Source organism: Pleurodeles waltl, chromosome 5 (assembly GCF_031143425.1).
Source record: "Pleurodeles waltl isolate 20211129_DDA chromosome 5, aPleWal1.hap1.20221129, whole genome shotgun sequence".
NCBI lineage: Eukaryota > Metazoa > Chordata > Amphibia > Caudata > Salamandridae > Pleurodeles > Pleurodeles waltl.
The window spans coordinates 1,755,930,490-1,755,953,799 of NC_090444.1; the positions used below are offsets into that span (position 1 = coordinate 1,755,930,490).

At 50.4% G+C, this 23,310-nt stretch overlaps 1 protein-coding gene across 2 annotated transcripts in view; it reads right to left on the bottom strand.

Annotated features, from left to right (window-relative positions):
- The window catches only part of GATA4 (GATA binding protein 4), a 125,650-nt gene extending 110,473 nt beyond the window's left edge, over positions 1 to 15,177 (bottom strand). Inside the window, exon 1 of one of the 2 annotated variants that reach the window (XM_069236156.1) lies at positions 15,102 to 15,177. The gene's annotated coding sequence lies outside the window, so the exon portion shown is untranslated. Of the gene's footprint in view, positions 1 to 3,267; positions 3,395 to 15,101 lie in introns of those variants that run through there. The other variant, XM_069236155.1, reaches the window with a different exon arrangement.
- Positions 15,178 to 23,310: the final 8,133 nt, after the last annotated feature.

The window sequence follows — 23,310 nt, forward strand, 5'->3', positions numbered from 1 at the left end:
GTTCCCTGTCTAAAATCCTGATAAGATGCCACATGTGTTGAAGTAAATGGTGATTTTTTGTGTCACTTTCAGCGTACAGTGGAAATAACATAACATATGGTCTTTGCACTGTAGTAATAAACGTGCGACTTTGTTTTTTTAGTTTGCTTGTGCTGAGTATTAAGTGTCCAGTATTGGGTTATAGGGTCGATTTTATTTTTTACTACAGACCACTCTACCTTTATCAGAGCTTATATGGATCATACCCTTGGAGAATCAGATCATGCTGCAAGGTTATCTAAATGTTGGTGAAAAATTGAAAATTATGTGGCATGTTCTGTGGCAGTATTATTTTCATCCATTTGAGCTCGGAACAAGATTTGTTTGTTAAATAGGCACATTATGTGGTACATGCAGTGAATTCATACCTATGCGGTGAAAACTATAGCCATAGATTTGCTTAGATCCATAGACCCTCAGGCCCATTGTTTTATTCACAACTTGCGAATGGAAGGTAAAACACCATTAAACATACCGATTCCATTCGATGGCCATTGTTAGCTACGCTTTCATGAAAGCAGCTTCTTCAAGCGAACTCTTTCAAAATAAATATGTAACGTAAAAATACATAAAGAGTCACATGTACCATCTTGGGTTCGGTAGACATTTACAAACTACTCAGCCTTCGGTCTTGTGGTGCATAATGTCGCCAAACCCCTCGATGACAATATTGGGCCATATGACAACAGTTTAAAAATCCGGGCTACGTAGAGAAACCTTATTCAGTAAAGAATTGCGTGCACTCTGGTAATCCCCCCCTCCCCAACCCCCTCTCTCTCAGACACACTCTCTCTCACACACATATATAAAACAGATATATATATATATACATATATATATATATGTGTGTGTGTATGTGTGCGTGTGTGTATATATATATATATATATATATATACCCGTATATATAAAACAAACACAAAACATACATATATTCTGTATGTGGTTACTTGTGTGTATAGACAAAACATCTACATGTGTGTCTTTGCGCGTGGGTCTGTTTCTTTTCTCTAGTAGCATAAAATACGTACAAAAATCCTTTTAATGGGTTCGAAAACCTGGACCATTTACTTTAAACCCACTTCGACTACAGCCAGGATAAGAGTCACTTCTTACTTCGAACTTATGAAATGATCACTTTATTGAGGCACCTTCAGCTAAAGCGGCAAAGTTACACTCTCGCTGCTGCTGTGTGCTGTTAGTACAATACACGGATTACCGTGAACCTCGGCATTGGAAACAGCTGCTACGTAGGCGGGCGTTGTGTATGTGTTACCTGTGTGCGGTTGTGTTGAACCCTGAGATGCCCTACCACAGTCTGAGACAACCGGAGATGCAGAACACCGTTTCAGGTTGTATTGATATGAAATTCAACACCCAGCCGTTCACCCATGCAGTCCTTTGTCCGTCCGCCCGTCTGTTCATCCGCTCCCCTGCCCGTCCGTTCATTCATTCATCCACAGAGGCGCATACACATGCTCATTCACATTCATCCATACACATGCGTACACATAAACATTCATTCATCCACAGAGGCGCAAACACATTCACATACGTACACATACACATTTATTCATCCACAGAGGCGCAAACACCCTTTCACATACGTAAACATATACATTCATCCGTAGAAGCGCAAACAGATTCACATACGTAAACATAAACATTCATTCATCCACAGAAGCGCAAACACATTCACATACGTAAACGTACACATTCATTCATCCACAGAGGCGCAAACACATACGCATTCACACACGTACATATACACATTCATTCATCCACAGAAGCGCAAACACATTCACAAACGTAAACGTACACATTCATTGATCCACAGAGGCGCAAACACATACACATACGTAAACGTACCCATTCATTCACCCACAGAAGCGCAAACACATGCAGGACAGCAAACCACCACAGATGCCCATTGAAGTCCCAAGGACGCAGAAGACGTGTCCGGGTACAACGCGCAGTGCCAGCAGCAGCTGCGAAGGCCGCCCTCGAGCAGACCCTGGGCCCCGAGGAGGCCCCGACCTCTCTGGTGTTTCAGGGGCCACCCTTGGAAGCAGGCGGGCCCCCTGTGCACCGCACCCGCAGCTGCAGCTGCGGTGTGTGACACGGGGAGCCCATACCTGCAAGCAGCGACCTCTAGCCGTGTGGCATGTTGTAATTGAATGCATAAGGACAGAGATACTGGATATTTGGCCTAAGAGGTAAATACTACTGGTTAAGGGTTGTGCGCCCAATCAGAGGCGCGTATCGTATAATTCGTTGATAATGATACGTACTACTGTGTGTGTGTGTGTGTAGGGGGAGATAAGGGGGGGGGGGGGCGTCGCTGCTCCACTGATGCCAGGGTGGGGGCGGGCTGCCGCGAGCCTGGCTCGTCAGGTACTTGTAACGGGGGCATTTGGTGGGATGGGGCGATGGAGGCATGACAGCACTTATCTGTGATTATTTCAAGCTGACAAACACTGTGCCCTGACACCCCTCCACCTCTCAGGGCGGCGAGATAAGGAGATACTCTGAGAAGGGTGAGGCGCGTCGGCGGGGGGTCTGAAGTGCAGGCACATCGGGGTGAGGCCCAGTGCAACTGTATTTTACATAGCGCCTACTACCCCTGACGAGGTGTGGAAGTGTTGCAGAGGTATGCCATGCAGCCACGCTGGGGTGAGTTGCAGTGTGGGCACTAAAGTTTTGACATGCAGGCACGCAGGGGTGAGGTGCAGTGTGGGGTAGGTATGGCACCCGGGCACCCCGGGGTGAGGTACGTTGTTAGGATTAAAGGGCTGACGTTCTGGTATGTCGGGGCGACGTGCTGTGTGGGGCAGGCGTGACATGCAGGCCACTGACACACACAGAGGGGTGAGGTGAGTCTGTGTGGGGGGCAGGGCGTGGGCAGGACGTACAGACACCCAGGGAGAAGTGCGGTGCGGTGGGGTAATTCACAGTGATGCCCCCTCTTTTCTCACGGGAATTCCTGGGTACCTTAGGAGGAGAGCAGCAAAGAACTACTGGGGGGCACATGTCACAGCGGGAGTGGGGACATCTCAACGTAAAGGCGCCCTTCCAGACCCCTAAAAATGTCAGGGAGAGGAGTAGGCCATGCCCCGCAGGTGCACACTGGTGAGATGTCTCTCTGCGGGGTCTGTCTGCACCAGCAGTGGAGCCCTCGAGCTGCAAGGCGTGGGGGGAAGGTGAGGTGCGAAGCTTCAGGGCGCTACCTACCTTGGCAGAGGCGCGAGATCACGAGGATTGGAGCCCTGGGGCTCAAGGGGCCAGTGTGTCCTTCAGGGGCAATAGAGCCACGCCGGCTCCGCCTGCCACTCTGGGTTCTGGTGCCGGCCTGTGCCTGTGCCTGGGCCTGTGTCTCATTGGCCTTTTCAGAGCCAGGCACCCCTGGCTCTGACCTGGTGCTGCTGGTCTCCGAGTGAGCCTCAGTCCTGGCTGCCGGTCCCCGGGAATATCCTGGTTCAGTCCAGTCCTGGACCTGTGCAAGTCCTCGGGAGACCTCTTGGTTCCGCCGGTTTTGAACCTGCTGCTGGTCCTCGGGAACCCCCTGGTTCCTGCAGGGACCCCCTGTTTCAGCCCGGTCCTAGCAGTCTTGATCCAGGGCCCCAGGAGACTCGTTGGTTCAGCCCTGGTCCTGCCAGTCTGGAGCCTGCTGCTGGTCCTGGAGAATCTTCTGGTTCAGTCAGGGACCGCCAGGTTCAGCCCGGCCCTGACAGTCTTGGACCTGCAGCAGGTCCCCCGCAGGATCCGTGGTTCAGCCCTGGTTGGGCGAGTCTTGAACCTGCTGCTGTTCCTGGAGGACCTCCTGGTTCATTCGGTAGCCTCCTGGTTTGGTGCGTCCTGGCAGACTCGGACCGGCTGCTGGCCCAGGAGACCCCTTGGTTCAGCCCTGGTTCTGCGAGTCTCGGACCTCGCGCTGCCCCCTGGCGCCCCCTGGTTTGGCACTGGTGTGGTCAGTCTCTGCGCCGCGCAGGAGCCCCCTTTGCCAGGGCGCAGGAGGTGTCAGTGCCCAGCACCAGTCGGCAGCTCTACCTCTTCGGGACGCTCGGCCGCGGATCCCCGGCCACCCCCGCCTCCAGGCCTGTTCCCTCTCTTCCCTCCTCCCCTCGCTGGCTGGGCTCTCCCCCCTATCACGTGGGGAGCCCTATCTGTTGCACCATCAGCCGGCGCCAGGCATCACTCCTGCTAAAAAACCCACAGCAGCCAAAGTCCAGCGAGTGCCCTGCTGGAAACTCAAATATGTATCTAAGGCTGCGCAGGGAGTCCATGCAGGTGCCCCCCACCTCTCTGCGAGGGCAAGGGACTGGGCAAGCTGGGTATGCCCTACCTCGCACGTGCCAGCATCAGGGGCAACTGACGGGATACACTGGTGCCAACTTCACGGGACGGACAAGCTAGGATGTAACCAGAGGTCGAAGTTGGAGGGATCGACAGGGAACGTCGTTCCAAAGCTTTTTTTAATTTTGCCGATTCAGTTCCCATTCTTTTATTTAGAATACATGCCATTCCTCACCCCGTGGATGTCAATCTTTGTTTGCCTAAGGCTGGAATAAAAGTATAGGGGTGGAGGGGTATGCCCCGCCAAGACAGAGAGCCAAGAAGAAGCAAGGCTTCTAGCTCTGGTGTCTCTTTTCAGCCCCCCCTCCCCTCCTCAGCCCTGCCCCCACACGCACTGAACCTGCCCCCACTGCACTCAGCCTCACAGCTCCCATCGTCTGCACTTCGACCACAGGATGTACCCTGCCCTCATACGTGCCAACATCAAGGACAAGGGGCGGGACAAGCTGGGTGCCCCCTGCCCTCACGCATTCCAACATCCGGAGACACCCAGAGGGGCGACAGCATTCTCTCATGGGAGAGAGGGATATCTTAGGAGGAATAAATAAGAATATCCTTCTGAAGACACTTGACATATGTGCACATTATTGGTATTTCAGGTTAGGGTGGGTCTGTGCTCCTCGCCTAGCGTCTGCAGTGATCTGAGGGTCAGTGTTCTAATGTCATCAAGGTCAACTCAGCCTTCCATCCTTCTGAGATCGGTAAATTCTGAATGTAACACCTGATGAATATATGAGGTGCTATACAAAAAAATCAAGTTAAGATCACCACTCCCCTGGTGCAGTTCAGTTTTAAAATGCAATTCCTCATCCTTCGGGTGCAAAAAAAGCAAGGGCCGGTGGAATTTCAGTTATGGAGGAGCAAACGGAGTTTCCGTAATTCTGCATTACTCTTTGATGAGGAATTAGTGATAATAACACCAATTGTTAGGGGAAATTCTCCAGTGGAGGCACATTTAGCTTGCTATTCGTGCTGTCCTGTATTTAGCTCTATTTCTTAGGACAAAATGCATCCTTGCGCCCATTTTTGCGCTTAGAAATAGTGTTAAAAGCAAAATTACTCTACTGATATAATTATGGAGAATCTCAACTAATTCTGAGATAATTCTGCATGATTACACTGCAAGGAATTACAGGAGTTACTCCACCTTTAAAATATCTTTTTGGGGGCTCTCAAGTCTTGGCACATATAGGTGCATGCTTTCTTCTCCAAGTGCACAGACATCTGAAACCTCACCCATTGTGCGTGAGCCTCACGCCTTCAATCACTCAATGTTGACTTCTATCATTTTTCATAGAATCTTAAACCTGGTACCCCCAGTGTTCCTGTTGAAACATGAGCTTTGCCGCCATCCCTCCAGTTTATTTCACGTGCGTCGGGTGGCCCGGGTCTCTGTGTGGCCGCCACCTACATCCCGAGAGGTCGGGTGCACCCGACACTCATTCCAAGCTCATGCTTTGGAAGTGTTTTTGGTAAATGATTTAAGGGGGTGGAAACCAGGCTCTGGGTTTTAATGTGGAACTGTAATAGTAACACCGAGCCTAGAGCGGTCAGGAGCAGTGAGGGCTCTTTCTGGGAGGATGAGGCGGGGGCTATGGAATGGGGCGGTCAGTGGGCCCACAGAGCCTATAGGTGGGTGGTGAAGACAAAGTGACGCGTATGTTGCACATTTCAGCCAACAGGTGAAGGCTGACGGGCAAGAGATGGGTTAATCAAAAATGAGAGGATGGGGGGGAGCGGTGAACTAGAGGTCAGAGGTGGGCACGAGAGGCGAGAGACGCAGCAGAGTGGGGAATGGGCAGGAGAGTGGAGATTGAACAGGAGGATGGGGTTTGAGCAGGGAAATGGTGAATGGGCAGGATAATGGTGAATGAATGGGCAGGAGAGTGTTGGGTTGGAGAGTGGTGAATAGACAGGAGAGTGGTGAATAGTGAATGGGCAGGAGAATGGTGAATGAATGGGCAGGAGAGTGTTGGGTTGGAGAGTGGTGAATAGACAGGAGAGTGGTGAATGGGCAGGAGAATGGTGAATGGGCCGGAGAGTGTTGGGCAGCAGATGTGTTAATGGTTAGGAGAGTGGTGACTGGGCAGGAGAGCGGAGAACGGGCAGGAGAGTGGTGACTGGGCAGGAGAGTAGAGAACGGGCAGGAGTGGATCAGGGGTGGGAGACTGGAGAATGGGCAGAGCTAGAGACCAGCGGATAAGTGCGCACGGCCTGTGCCGAGAGGGAAAGAGGCATCTGGGCAGAGACGGCAGCCGGCGGGAGCTGCAGGTAGGAGGGGGTGCCTGGGTGTGGAGGTCACCGGAGGGTGGGGGAGTTCGAGGAGAGGTGAGAGCGGCGGGGGGTGAGGGGAACAGGCCAGTCAGTGGGGAGGGCAGGGGGCTGCGAGAGGGGCGAATGGGGCAGAGGGCAGGCAGGAGCTGCACCCCGTGGTGACTCGCTGACCTGGCCCCCGAGGGCCAGTGCATCCAGGCCGCCCTCAGACCGGGCCTGACCTCGGTGGGGGTCACCGGGGACCCCCCAGGCACTGACTGGGGGCAGCTGTGTGTAACGGGAGAGTCCGCGGCTGTGCCAGGCACCACAGGCGCAGGGGGCGGCAGGAGAGCATCCATCACTTCTCCCAGGGCATTGTGTAAAGCGTGGCACCTCCCAGGCCTGAGCCTCTTGGCGCTGCACCTCGCATTAAGCCCCTCCGTCCTGAATGCTTACATCCGGGTCATGCGAATAAGCAACTGGACACAGCGCGGGGCGAGTCGCTGGATGAATGGATGAATGTGCGGGGAGCGGCGCAGGAGAACCGACAACGTGATGAAGGAGGCGGCGATTAATCAGTTTTCTCCCGACTGCCCGGGAACGTATCGGCGACTGACGAGTATCTTCGATATAAAGAGCGAGGACCACAGTTTTCTGGGGAGCGATGAAGTGAAGGATCTCTGGGGCGAAGAGGCTCCAGGCACAGGGTCCGGGTTTAACACACACCGGTGCGAGTGGTGCCCCTGGGTGCCCCTGTGCCCTCTCCAGCACATCCTGGGTGCCCCCTCCAGCACAGCCCTGCGCACCCCCCTCCCCAGCACAGCCCTGCTCCCTCCCCCCACCCCTCCAGCACAGCCTTGCTCCCCCCCCCCCAGCACAGCCCTGCTCCCCCCCCCCTCCAGCACAGCCCTGCTCCCCCCCCCTCCAGCACAGCCCTGCTCCACCCCCCCTCCAGCACAGCCCTGCTCCCCCCCAGCACAGCCCTGCGCACCCCCCCCCAGCACAGCCCTGCTCCCCCCCTCCAGCACAGCCCTGCTCCACCCCCCCAGCACAGCACTGCTCCCTCCCCCCCACCCCTCCAGCACAGCCCTGCCCCCCCAGCACAGCCCTGCTCCCCCCCCAGCACAGCCCTGCTCCCTCCCCCCCACCCCTCCAGCACAGCCCTGCTCCCCCCCCCCCCAGCACAGCCCTGCGCACCCCCCCCAGCACAGCCCTGCTCCCCCCCAGCACAGCCCTGCGCACCCCCCCCCAGCACAGCCCTGCTCCCCCCCCCCCTCCAGCACAGCTCTGCTCCCCCCCCCCCCCCCCCTCCAGCACAGCCCTGCTCCACCCCCCACCCCTCTCCAGCACAGCCCTGGGTATGTGGCAGTGCGAGAACATGTAAAGTGCATGTGAGGCCTCTCACACTCGCCGACGAGGCACAAACTACACCCTAGTGGATGGTTAACGCACCGCACTCTGCTCCACAGTACATTGGCAGGCACCAGCTTTTGCGGTTTTATATAGCGCTAACTCGACCCGAAGGCATTGGAGCGCTTTACACCAGCACCGGTTACATTACACAAGGACACGTTGGTTTATTTGTAGGCTGGGGGATGAAGTGATGTGCCCAGAATCACAGGATGTTGAGCCCACGCCGAGGCTACAACCTGGTCCCCCAGCTCCAAGGTCGGCAGCTCTGGCCTGTCTCCCTTTCATGTCATGAACATGGACACTTCTTAGAGAGGTGGTGCTGTCCTCATATGTACCTCATGACGCATGGGCTGGAATTGGACACGTGATGACCAGATCTTGAGAACCGAAAACCGGGATATTTCACAGAAATAGAAGAAGGACTACAATTTTATGTCAATTTAGCGGCGCGGAATGACGGCTCTCGCCAATATAGGAACACAGAAGAGTCAATATGAAAAGAAATAAAACGCAATTTTTAAAACCAGCACCCGATCTGGTAATCAAATTGCATACTTAAAACAGATGCTAACTGCACAGCTTTAGAACACCTGAAAATTGCCTTCCACTGTTTTCAGCCGACCTCTTCTAAAAACCGGGACATGAGCCAAATTTGCCGAAATCTGGACCGGTGATGCGCCGATACGTTCCCGGGCAGTCGGGAGATAACCGGTGAAAAACGGGGACTGTCCCGGCACATCCGGGACGTCTGGTCACCCTAATTGCAGGGGATGTTGTGCCCGCTGCTTGCAGGTGAGGATGCGTGTGCACGTGTATAGGTGAGGATGCTTGTGCACGTGCAGGCAAGTATGCCAACACTGCCAGTCTGTGGAAGGAAACATCTCTGCCCGCCGCACGGCCACCTTTAAAAGGCTGTGACCTCTTAGCAGTAACACCGTAATCAAAAGAAGGGCGGTACTACCACTAACATAGCGCTTCCTGCAGTCATACCGTTTCCAGGCGCTTTCAAATAATAGTCGTACCAGTCACAGTGCAAATGTAATGCCCTTTTGAAAATGTTCGTGACCCGCCCCAATGCCAGTCTACTTATTGGCACATCGCGTAACATAGATTTTGGGGTGTTCTGCGCATCTGGGATTATGAAATGTGAAAAAACTGGGGAAACCGTGTATCCTTCTGTTCAGAAATTAAAGATGGTGATGGCGTGGCTAACATGTGTGGGTCCGGTTCACCTGAGAGCACACCTGTTGGTTTAGTGTGGGTAGCGCCGTGATACGAACACGATGGGTGTAGGTCCATTAAGCCCCTATGGAAGATAAAAGCGGCGAATGGGCTTTCTGTTATCAAATCCACGACTGAAATAAAGCGTAATGGATGAGTGGATGAATGAATGAGTCGTTTCTTTTGAATTACGATGGATGGGGGCATGCTCGCCCACGCTCTCTGCGCATATCGTGTCACGACAACGCGGACGCGTGGCTTTCGACTGCAGTTCGCGGTAACGAGGCGGAGCCAGATCAAGGGGTATCAGCTGAACACGTATATTGTATTGGTAATTGTATTTATATAGCGCCTACTACCCCTGACATTGAAGCGCTTTTTTTCGTCGAGTAGCACGCTACTCCGAATGTTTCTGGGACTGACTTTGCACTTTATAAAGATATGTTTATACCAAATATTGTGCCTTAAAGCGGTTCCAAGGACAATAAACAACTCGGGCAATGGGATGAAGAAACGTATTGTTTTGTAAATTACCAGTTCAGACAGGCGCTGTGCCAAATAAACAATTTTGAGATTCTCTCAACCCATGAACCGCCTAGAAGCAGCCTGGAGGTTTCATGGCTACCACGTCACTAATGCAAGAAACACGTTATTTTATTTTGTATTTTTGTTTAATTCACAGGACTGCGAGGTCCTGTGCACTGCACGCACGTTTGACGTCCAGTCCTCCCACGGATCGGACAATGTGTTTCTAGGATCGGCCCCCATTCATCCATTTAACATTCTATAACCTACTTGGACGCGAGAGCACGCACGCGGCGGCGAGGTGCAGTGTGAGCTCTAAAGCCATAGTTGTGAAATGTCCCATACACCAGGAGCAGGACATCGTGTCTCTCCATATACTATATTGCGTTTCATACATCGGGGCTGCTTTGGGCGCCTGCCTGGAGTTTTCTTGGGTTCCACCTGACCATAGCAAGAATATTTCATATTTTAAAATGAATTTAGTTTTTTTTTAAGGAATCCACACATCTGTGAGGCTTACCCCCGGAGCATTCGAGCGCACGTGTCTCCCATCCCTCCCGCAGATCAGAGTATATATATATATATATATATATATATATATATATAGTGTCCAGACGTCCGCTTTTGTTCATTTTAAGTAAATGTCCCGGTTTTTGGGGCAAGGGTCAGGTCAACCTGTGAAAGCTATGTTAATTTTAAATAAATGTCCCGGTTTTTTGGGACAAAGGTCAGGTCAAGCGGGCAGGCAGAAGTGAAATGTGTGCTCTCCCTTCACATGCAGGTCTGGAGTCCCAAATGATTGACAAAGTAATTTATTGGTTTAAATACACACAGATGTAAAAGAGAGACTAAGGGCTTTAGTCCTACTTTTATGTCTGACCTGTCCCAGTTTTTTCTTTTCAAAATCTGGTCACTAATATATATATATATATATATATATATATATATATATATATATATATATATATAATATACCCGTCATGTGTTTAATAAACGGTTCCCTTTTATCCGTTTGACATTATATGACAAGTGGGACCCATAAGAGGGTCTTATGGGGCAGTGGAAAGGGAGACGAATGCGGTTTGGTAGGGGTACTACCTGAGACAAAACAATATATTATAAAATAACAAACATTTTGATGACTTTCAAAACAGAGAGGGGGAAATCTTGTGTGCGTTTTTGTATGTGTTTGTAGAACTCCGACAGACACCTCACCTCACTGACTGAAATCACTTGTGCCCAACTATTCACAAAAAATACATTTATTAGGGAGGTGTAACACCCGAAGCTCCCCCTCCCCCCTGAAGCTACGCTCCTGCTGGTGGTATTACTTTCGACCAGACGTGATAGACCTAAATTACAGCGGATAGGCATGCTGTCTTTGATTAATTGATCGATTCATCCATTCATCCAATTACTTTCTTTTCTATTGCCGCTCTTAAATAACATTTTGCTTTATATAGCGCTTGTTAAAGCGGTCTGCCCTATCGAATCGCTTCAAACCACAGGTGATACCATTAACCAATTTATTGTGCCTTAATACGCCCACCTTAGAAGACAAAATGCGAAGTCGACCTAGCAGAGCAAATTCTTAATCGTCAGTTTGAGAAAAGTGCTTAGAAACAATTTTACCATAAATAAAAGGACAGTCCAGTTGTAATAGTTTTTTTTCTCACAGGGCCTGCCCGAACTAGCAATTTACAAAACAATATTATGCTCCCTGTTAACAGCCCCCCACCCCCGCCCGTTCATTCCCCTTTCGCGAGTGGTTTATTGTCCTCAGAACCGCTTCAAAGCACTGTATTCTTTATAGACATAGTTGAACCAAGTACCGCAGGGTAAGTGCTAGAAACGAACGAGCTAAACTGAGGCCCCCTGTGGTGGCTCCGCCTCGTTATCGCGAGCTGCGTTGTCGTGACATGATATATGGAGAGACCATAGCGAGCAGGACCCTTAAGAACTGCGTGTTTGTGTTTGGCCTCATTACTTTTCAAACCAATCACTTCAGTACTTGGGCTCCGAACCCCCTAAAGAGGCGGTGGGGGTGGTTTGGGGGGGGGGGGGTGGGGGGGGCTCCTGGAAAAACAGGCAGCTGACACGGAGATATCGCCTGATGTACAAAGGCAATGTACAGAACATGTCACATCGCACACGGTACTGCCCCCAAGGGTAGGAACACAGCTCCCGCGTCGGCATCAGAAGGATGAAAGGCGGCCGCACTTACACCACAACATTTTGTGTTGATTGTGTCACCTGTGAATGCTAGTCTGGTGGGTTTCGAGCCTGCGGCCGCTGGGGCGTCTACTAGGGGTATCTGAGCCCAGTGGACCGCCCACGTCCCTAGGTGATGTGCACGTGAACAGATACATAAACACCCAATCGGGCGAATAAGGAGCTGTTCGTGGATGAATGATTTATAGATGAATGAGTTGATACATGACAGACCTTGGGAGGAAGAAACAAGTAGAAAGTAACGCTCTGCGTCCAGTGAACGGCGAGTGCTCGACGGCGGACTGCGGTGGAAACAGAAACATTCAAGGAACAACGTTTAGTGAATGAGAAAACCGTGAGATGCCGTCTTAAACCCCCAGAAGTACGTGAGGTGTGTGCGGGGGCCGAGGCGGAACGGAAACAACCGTGCTACGTTGTAAACACCAAGCCGGTGCGAATATGCAAAACAAAGCGTTGTGGTGCCTTACGTTTAGAGACGAAACAGGCTCATACCCGACTCCTTCCTTTGACCACTCGTGTGATCCTGGGCAGACCCACCTGTGTCTGTCTGCTGCCTCTGGGTGTGGGTAGGTACACTGGGTGAGAGGTGTGAATACGTATGGTGGTACCTCAGTTCTCGGCCTTCCGTGGGTGTCCGAGGGTTACCCTCGCCCCAGTGACCCTCAGAGGGTACCTCTGCATGTTTAGGTCGCAGGGTCAGGGCTGCTGGCCCACAGCACTTCAAGGGGCCCCTCAATACTTCGGGGAGGGGGGCTATTCGGCCCACAGAAAATCAATATTTCCGAGATGTGGAGGATTGAGGGGTCCTTTATAACATTCAGCAGGGGACCCTGTCATCTTGCGTCCCAGCACTCCGGGATTGGGGCAGCCAAGGGTGTGGTGCACACAGTCACACAGCGTGGCACAAGTGGAAGCCGGGATTGTATCGAAGCATTCGCTCCCCAGGCCCGCACTTTAGAGACTCGAGGTGAAACGTGAGGTGTTCTCACCTGCATGAATGTGCACCTACAAACTTTCACCTGCAGCCACCAGGTGCTTCCACATCGAAGTAAGCATGCGTGGACGTCTTTTAAAGACCCCCCGCACCGCCCCCAACCCTGACAAAAGTGCCATTTCATCTCTTTCTACGGCGAGTGGTTGTTGCTTCACGGCGGCGAGTATTGGCATACTGTGGAAATACAAGGAGGGCACTGCGTCCAGCCGTCCTTGCCGGTGTGTGTGTGTGTGTGGTGTGTGTGTGGGGTGTCCGTGTGTGTCTGTGAGCATCCGTGCAAGCAACACCACCGCCCTGCACTAAAGAGACAACCCTTACGCTGTCCAAACTGCACGAACCACAGCAAGGCTTCTCCCATAGCGCTTCATTCCGCACTTCTGACGTTTCTAAGCGCCACAAAGGGTGACTATTTTTAAGATTTACAAAACAGCATTGCTAGTCGGCTATTTAAACAGAGAACGTTAAAGAATAGCGTCCAAGGCGGCAGGGAAGTGTAAAATGCCTTATTGCTTTTAATTTAATTAATACAATGATTGTGTGCAGTAAATTATACCTTTATTTTAAGTTTTTAAAAAGCCTCACATTGTTTACAGAATGATACCCAGAAAGGGACGGATACATCTGCCCACCGTCCTTCTGGTGCCCAGTCACCGCCAAGAGGAACAGAGTTTCAAACTGTGCCCCCTGCATGCCCAGCAGGCCCCGGGTTAGCCTTCTGCAGGCCTCGAGGACGGTGGGCGTCCCTTCCTATCATCGACCATTCGGTGCTAGGCCGCGGTTAAACACAAAGACTAGGGAAGGGAAAGGCGATCATACGCAAAGGCGAAAATACAGGAATGGTCTCGGGAAGAAGAATTAATAAAACACGAATGGAGAAAGGCAAATATTAAAAATTAAAAAATGACAAGAATAATATAGGAAAAAACGACAGAAAGATTGTAAGGGGAAAATAAATCAGAAGGAAAATAACAAACAAAGAAAGAATTATGAAATACAAACTAGAAAGAAACAAAATTAAATACACCGAAGGGAATCAAAGGAAAAAAAACAGAGAAATTAGAAAGCTGCAAAGGAAAACATAATTGATAAGTGGAAGGAAACAACAAAAGACGAGAAGAAGAAGTCGTAGAAAACACGAGAAGAAGTCGTAGAAAACAGGAGACCAGAAAAAAATAAGAATGAAAGAAAATAGATGGGAAATAGACAAAGGAACATAGAAAACTAAGAGGCGGGAGAGAAAAGAATGAAGTAAAACAGTCAACGGGAACGGAAGGCACAAAGAAACAAACAACAAGGAAATAAAACAGCGCGAATGAAAAAAGAAGCGAAAACTGGAACAAGCGGATCAGTAAGGTGGAAACGCGAAATAAAAAAAAATGCACATTTTGAAATAAACCAAACAAGCAATTCCGCCAATTCCCGTTTCACCAGACTTACCTTCACGGTTTAAAAAATACGCCAATAAGGCCCTTTCGGCGTAGAAGAATCTATTCGGCAAGTGTGCTCAAAATATATCCTTAAAGTGAAAGCAGTCAACACCGAGCGGAATTATAAATAGCGCCTTTTCTAAGCCACAGACCCGCAGCCTTCGGGCAACAAGGCCTCGGGGTCCGCGATGCAAAATATGAATTTGTCCGTCCCATACTGCGATTGTACTGCGACTCAACGCGATCTACCACTCACATGGGGCACTTAAGCTTATGACGGGGTCCTCTGAAATTAAACTGAATATATGGGCTGTGTGAATATGTGCCAGTATTTGCAGAATATATATATGTATATATATGCGGCTGGGTGTATATTTAATTTGCTCCGGAATCAAATGCGAATGCACGATTAAGCTTTGCTGTTAAAGGTCTGACCCCAGGGCAGGATAATATGTTTTAAAAATCAAACCACAGAGTGGGCCTGGGTGTGTAAGTGAAGCTTAAAGCGCCCAACACAAACAGTGGAGCGACCCACTCAGGCTCAGGGATCAGTCGTCTCTCAAGGGTCGCTCAGTAATGTGACCCTCCACCTGCAGCGGACCCTCCCTTGCCCCCGTACAAATAAATCTAGACAGAATCAGACAGACCTGCATCAAGGATGTACCCCCGGCGTCTCCTGCCCCCGGCGCTGTCCGATCGCACACAAACTCTTCAGCGTGCAGTGGGTTCAATTAAAGTGCCAACTCGTGACGAACACGGGCGAGGCGCTGGCGAGCAGCGACCAGCAAAGGCGCAGAACCCACAACAAAACAACGACAGACACCTTCCGAAGCTGGAGCCCCACGAGGCCCTTTGCAGAAGACGAGATGCCAACCTCATTTTTTCAAAATATCCGGCCCATGCTGAAATAAACTCACTTGAAGTTACTATAAACGTGCTTTTCCGTTCACATTTTCTGTCAGTCTGAGTGGGGCGGGGGTGAGCTTTAGCAATATGTACGTACGTTTTAAAGTAACACAATACACAAATGCACTGTAAATCAGTCGCACGCACTCTGGCGCTCTCACCAAGTTCGTTTCAGTGATTTGGTGCCGCTCTGAAGCGCATCGAGCGTTTACCGACCGACTCACGGCGCTTTACATTTGTACCTGTGACTAATGCTTGAAAGAAGTAGTAACGACTGGATTACTTACCAGTAATCTTCATTAATCGCAGTGTCAGTCTTCAGCACCATAATTACTCACTAGAGGTAATGCCTCCCCCAGGAGGCAGACAGGCTTAGGCCTTATTTGTTTAAAATACAGGGATACGAAAAATATAGTGGCTTATTCACCAAAGCATTCGTGAGTAAGCAAATGAGTACCGCTGAGTACCGTTTAGATACTCTTCGGTGACTGTGAATCATCCCTGAGCTTCCAACTTCCGGTCAGTAAAAGTGCAAGGAAGGCACAGTCCTTCCTATATGCTCCATCTACCTCTGACTATTCCACCCCTCTACACATTTTCGTCCAATGCCAGGTGTTTTTGGGCCAAGTTATAAAATCGTGCACAAGTGTGTAAAACAGTACAACAGGAGTACAACTCTATTTACTCCAAAAAGTCTTTGTGACTAGCCCATGTTATTTTTTTAGCAACTCCCTTTTAACGGGTGTTGGACGCGGCACGTTCTGGTTGGCTGTGGCAAGGGTCTAGCCAGGTAGAACCTGCCCCTCCCGTCAGGGGTGGGTGATTACACTCGCTGTATAACCTGCGCTCACCCTTGGGTAGCTTGGCACAGACCAATCAGGCTTATCACAGAGGCAATGTGTAAAGCAAGGGTGGGTGCAGCACTCCCCCACCACAACCATGCTGAGCCGCACAAACGAGACTTCGCACACCGTGCCAGTATGTACAAATTGTATTCACCACAACACATAGTCAACACAGCATGAGTATTATGGAAATCTGGGCACAAATCACTTTAGCAATAGAGTTCACAATATTCAGCCCAACTGTGTGTAACAATAGCAACAATATGTACAAGTGAGAAAACAATACTATCCCTCCCGCACTCTTGTGCAGTGCCAAATGTACCCAGGACAAGACCCAGGCTAGAGTTTACCAACGTTGATGTTACACTTAAATTCAGGGTGCATCCTGGTTCCCAACGCTAGCTGCAATAAGTACACACAAGGGTTGTAACGCTTTCACATAGCACTGCAGCATAGGCCACACTAGTAAATCATAATGCCAACCTGAGGAATTCCCTAGCAGAAGATTGTGACCATTCACACCACGATGCTGCCCTCGCATTTACCTGCACACATCTCTGCATATCCACTCTGCACTGCCGGGCAGTGCCACAGGTAGCAGTCAACTCATGCACACACACACACTCTTACGCATGCTCACCCTGCACCATAATGCAGTGGATGCCACTATGTTTGCAGGCACCCTGGGTCCCTAGCCACCCTCCTCCCACCAACCAGCTTCGACTGTCCTGCCCCACCACAAACCATAGATTGAGTCAACCTTCCCACTGGATATTAGGCCGCGAGCGGCCCTATTCACAATACGCAGGATCATGGGGACAAAATGGGAGGTGAGAAGGAAAGACAACAGCCGATCAGGCAACAATTAGCAAAGACACAGTTGGGCTCCCAGTAGGAGGATCACTCAGAGGTCTGCAACACACAGGCGCTGAGTCACTGGGGCGGCTCTTCAGCCACTGTGGCGCCCAGCCCCTTCAAAGTCAAAGAGTCAGCGTTACACAATAGTTAACAATTCTGGCATCTCTGGAACAGAGGTGCACCATCATGGCATGTTGCCTTGAGTCGCCCTCAACAATTTTGGTTTTAAACAATGAGTTACTAGGTCCGCACCCCCTTTAGAAGGAGGTGCTGCATCTGGTGCATAAAGACATGAGTTGCACCAGACAGTTACACTCCATAGTGAAAAGTGCTCTGTGCTGTACCGCCACAAAAATGAGGCACAACATCAGCCCGACCATACGATCACTCCAAAGACAATTCCTAATGTGGTACCTCCTCAGGAGGCTGCACTAGTCTGGTGAGTGATGACTTGAACTGCACCATACACTTCTTATACCTACCCTGCCCAGCCACCTACCACCTGGACCGTCTTGGGCAGCATGTGTGGAACGTAAGGCTGGCTCAGGGTTAGACCCCACATAGGGGCTGCCACCCTGAGTGCAGGTGCACTAGCGTCCCCACCAGCCCATCCAATGGGGCCTATCGGGCCTAAGACATGGTTGACAGGGTCTTCTAGGGGGTGGCATCCTTGCAGGCAGGTCGCTTCCTCCTCACTACTGCTCCGGTAAGTGCTGCCATTGTTTTGGGCTTGTATGGGGTTGTTTGGGCTTGTCTGGGCTTCTTGGCTTCTCCTCTCCCGGAAGGTTTGCACTGCTGCTTCCCCGCGGCCCGCCCCCTCCCTCCTCCTCAGAGCTCTTCCCGCTCCTGAAACCTCCTGCCCCCGCCCTCCGCACTCCCATTGAAGGTTTCCCTCCCTCCTCCCAGCGGCCACTTCTTCCCACCTCCCCTCTCATGCTGGCCGCAGCGCGAGGTTTGAAGCGACCTCTGACCCTGCATCCTTGCAGGCAGGTCGCTTTCTCCTCACCACTGCTCCAGTAAGTGCTGCCATTGTTTTGGGCTTGTTTGGGCTTGTCTGGGCTTGTTTGGGCTTGTTTGGGCTTCTTGGCTTCTCCTCTCCCTGAAGGTTCGCGCCGCTGCTTCCCCGCGGGCCCGCCCCCTCCCTCCCCCTCAGAGCTCTTCCCGCTCCGGAAACCTGCTGCCCCCACCCCCCGCACTCCCACTTCCGTCAAAAGATAGAAGAAATCCACAATAGCTTCAAACCCCAGACCCACCAGCTGACTACAAACACCCAAGAACCCAACGCTCCAAGCAACACCCACCTCCTCCACACCTGGACCCCCGTTAACATAGAGGACACCGCCACCACCATGGCCTCCATCCACTCCGGATTACCATCGGACCCCTGCCCACACCATATCTTCAATAAGGCAAACATCATCATCGCCCCCCACCTCTGCAAAACCATCAACAGCTCCTTCGAGTCAGCCACCTTCCCAGAAAGATGGAAGCACACAGAAATCAACGCCATGCTGAAGAAACCAAAGGCAGACCCAGACGACCGCAGGAACTACCGGCCGATCTCCCTCCTCCCCTTCCCAGCCAAGGTCATCGAAAAAATCATGAACAGCCAACTATCCCGGTTCCTGGAAGACAGCAAGGTACTCAACACCTCCCAATTCGGATTCCGCAGAAACCACAACACTGAGACTGCACTCATTGCTGCCACAGACGACATTAGGACCATGCTCGATGAAGGAGAAACAGCAGCACTCATCCTCCTGGACCTCCCCGCAGCTTTCGACATGGTATGTCATCACACTCTCTGCACACGCCTCCACAACGCTAGAATCCGCGGCAAGGCACTCGACTGGATCTCGTCATTTCTCTCAGGCAGAACCCAGAGAGTCCGCCTCCCACCGTTCCTGTCAGAAGCCTCCAGAATCATCTGTGGCGTTCCCCTAAGATCTTCGCTCAGCCCCACGCTCTTCAACGTTGCATGCCCCCCCTCGCCAACATCGCATGAACCCACCACATCAACATAGTTTCCTACGCAGACGACACTCAGCTCATCCTCTCCCTCACGAAAGACCCTACAACTGCAAAGAACAACCTCCACAACGGACTTCACGCCATCGCCAGCTGGATGGAATCAAGCCACCTCAAGTTAAACACAGACAAGACAGAAATCCTCATCTTTGGCACCAACCCCTCAACTTGGAATGACTCCTGGTGGCCCACCTCCCTAGGAACCGCGCCCTCACCCACCACCCACACACACACGCAACCTAGGCTTCATCTTGGACTCCATACTCAGCATGACTCAGCAGGTCAATGCCATCTCCTCTTCCTTGTACAACACTCTCCGCATGCTCCGCAAAATCTTCAAATGGATTCCCGTCGAAACCAGGTAAACTGTCACCCACGCCCTGGTCAGCAGCCGATTGGACTATGGAAATGCCTTAAATGCAGGAATAACAACCAAGCTCCTAACAAAGCTGCAAAGAATTCAAAACGCATCCGCCCGCCTCATTCTGGACATCCCACGCCGCGACCACGTTTCCCCCCACCTCAGAGACCTTCACTGGCTACCAGTATCAAAGAGGATCACCTTCAAACTCCTCATCCACGCACACAAGGCCCTCCACGACACAGGCCCAGCCTACCTCAACGACAGACTCACCTTCCACACCCCCACCTGCAATCTTCGCTCCGCCAGTCTCACCCTCGCCTACATCCTCCGCATCCGCTGCACCACCGCCGGAGGAAGATCCTTCTCTCACCTAGTCGCCAAGACTTGGAACTCCCTACCGCTCCACCTTCGCCAGACCCAAGACCTCTTGACATTCAGGAAACACCTCAAGACCAGTAGCTCCCCCCCCCCAGCGCCTTGAGACCCTAACGGGTGATTAGTGCGCTCTATAAATCCTTGATTGATTGATTGGCACGCAGAGTGCAACTCTCCCCTAGTAGCCAGGGCCATGCCTGCCCTGGTTATGTGGGGGTACCTTTTTTTGCAGGGTCCTCCTGGGTACAGCACCTCAACGATGCCCATACTCGTCCCTTCCTAACTTAGGTAGGAAGGGCATGTGCAAGTTCCCCATGCATACATAGGAGAAGTACCCAGAGTCCTAAGGTCACACACAGAGAATCAGCAAAGACTGGGAAACCCCCTCCCAAAAAAGTTTTAGAAAATTCCCCAAGAAGTGTCATGCCCAACACCAGGCCATCCTCTCCATTTCTGTATTTTATGAAAGCACAGGGAGCCAGCAGGTACCAATTGTCAATCATAGGCTTGTTTGGTATTTGTTCCTATAGCAAGATGGCGGCGCCCCAGTCTGCGCTGACAGTGGTCTTTAGCAGTGGCGTTTGTTCACAAAACATTCTCTATGTGTGGAACTAATTAAAGGTCTCTTTGAGATTGGAAGACACCGTACACTCTGCAGTTCGGCCTATCCCTTTTCTAAATGATTTCTTCAGGACCACGGCGGCCCTCTAGCCACTTGCAGCGCCAAGAGGCGACTTTCGTAATGAGGGTTATACATTAGGGTTGTGAGTGCCCATAATTTAACGTGTGTAACTAATTAATACAGAGTAGAGCTGAAGCAGTGAACAGTGGTGCCAGAACACCTACAATAGGAGGGCTGCGCCCCCCTGACTCCACTCCACCAAGGACACAGGGATTGTGGAAAACCCAAGCACAAGTGATTGAGTGATTGTTCCGAATGACTCAAACCCGGCACTGGGGAGAGTGGAAGGGAGCAGTGGGCAGTTAGTGTTACTTTCTGGGGTGCGTTCTAAGTGAATACATTGTGCCCGGGCATTATCATGCATATTCAAGAGATTCTGCAGCAAAATAGCCTGTTTATGCAACAACATTACAAGAAACAACCACAGAACTGCCAACTCTGACTTGATTAGGGAAACACATACTCTTAATTAATGTTCACCACATTAATGCAGACCTGAAGAACTGTAGAGTCTGCACAGGGATTGCCCCTGTGCTCTGAGCCTCCACACCCAAGCACACTGAGTGGGTCCAACTCTCCACTGCTGATTGGTCCATGTGACTGAAAACCATAGGGTCTATCCACTTAACCCTACTAGATCTGGGTAATAATAATATCTGAAGTATTTGGTCAGATAGTAGGAACAAATACCATCATAGGTAACATTCAATGAAGCAATGAATCGATCATTGAGTACACAATTTAATTGCTCCTTTGTCAAAACCTCTTTGGAAATCCCAACAACAAAGACAACTAATCTGATCGCAACAATCTTTTATATACACAAAGAAAAGATGTACACATCCAAACCAATTAGTACACCACATACATACAATACTTAACAATAAACATGAAACATTCAACAATAGACATAAAACATCAGTGATTTCGACAAAGGAGCAATTAAATTGTGTACTCAATGATGAGCCACTTGGTGAAGTGTTTCCTGAATGACATTTCCTATCAGCAGTGCACCCTTGACACACAGGTATACTTGAAGCCGGCCTTGGAGGAAGATATTGAGCTTTTATCCCAACTCCAAGCCTCAGGAATATTCTTGAATGACTCACAAAATGTCCATAAACTCTACTCCAAGAGACCTGAATTGACTACTTTCCCCTCTGCCTCCTTTTAGTTGACGTATGACTTTGGCCCCTCCCACCCTTGGGCCTGTCTCTACCCACTCTAAATAATTCTAGCTCCCCCGTTTTTTAATTCACGAAAAACTGCATCTTTATATAAATATCAACCATTTGTCTACAAATGGCTACAAACTTACTTTACAGGAGGGTATAAAACGTACTCCCTGAAGCGAACCTCAGGACAAGAGTCTAACCCCTTAACCTGCCCAGGCTTGAGTAGCAGAACCCTCCCTCTCCAGGGCACATCTAAAGGTGGCTCCATGTGTGATCCTTGGCAACCAGCAATTTGACTCCATCACCCCAAATGTGATAGCCCAGAGCTAGCTCCCCATTGGAGCTAGATGCCTGTTGAAAGTTGCCTGTTTCGTTCATGAAGGTGTTCACCTAACAACTCTCACTGAGTAGCTCAGAAGCTAACCCTCAGTGTAAATAGCAACCCCTTTACAGCGCTGAGCTACTGCAAATCGAGAACCCTGATTTTTTAACAAGCAGTGCTAAAGCCAATAGGAATGAGTTTCATGTGATAATGCATGCAGCATTACGTTAACACATGAGAGAGAAGCAATCTGGGATGATCTTAAAAACACAGTCGACCGAAATGGAGTTGCTGCACTACTTCTCTTGGACCTATCTTCAAAAAAGATCTAAAATCATCCACTCGCCCCCCTTCTCTTCCGAACCCTACCCCACAATAGCAGGGGCCCCCCAAGGATCAATCATCTCACCGTTGCTTTTCAACATCTACATGATATCTTTACAAGAACTGATCAATGATTTCCATCTCACATGCTACAACTATGCAGATGACACACAAATACTACTTAAATTAGAATGCCCCCAAAACATTGAAAACTCACACATTCTCAGTTGCCTCAGAGCCGTTGATCCGTGGATGACCTGGAGCCATCTCAAACTAAATACCTCCAAAACAGAAATACTCATATGTGGTGACTGGAAAAATTATGACCCTCTGTGCGTCTGGCCTGACGATCTAGGACCACCTCCTCAATTATCCAAGGAAGTGAAAAACCTAGGAATCACCATGGATTCCAAGTTAACTATGAATGCCCAAGTGGACAAATCCCCTTGAAGACTTTACGATGCATCTTCCCCCACCTCAGATTTCCACACAAGGTGTAAGCTACTATCTCGCTTGTACTATCCAAAATGGATTATACCAATGGCCTCTACCATGGATCATCTCGATCTATTATGAAAAAACTACAACGTATCCAGAATTCCGCAGCCAGGCTACTATTACATGTAAAGCCGCAAGCCCACATCTCCCCTGCCTTGAGAGCACTACACTGGTTACCCGTTGCCAGAAGATGCACTTTCAAGCTGCTTTATATCACCCACAAAGCTATACATGGAACAGGACCGCTTTTTATCAGAAACAAAATAACCAAATACATCCAACAAAGAAACCCCCGCTCAAGATTGGCACCCCGCCTTACAACACCACCATACAAGAAAAAGACTATAGGTGGTACATCCTTCTCCGTTCAAGCAGCCAAACTATGGAATTCATTACCCCCAACTATACGAGCCACAGATAACTTTCTTGTCTTCAGAAAACTACTCAAGAGTTGGCTCTTTCCTTCATAACCACCATAT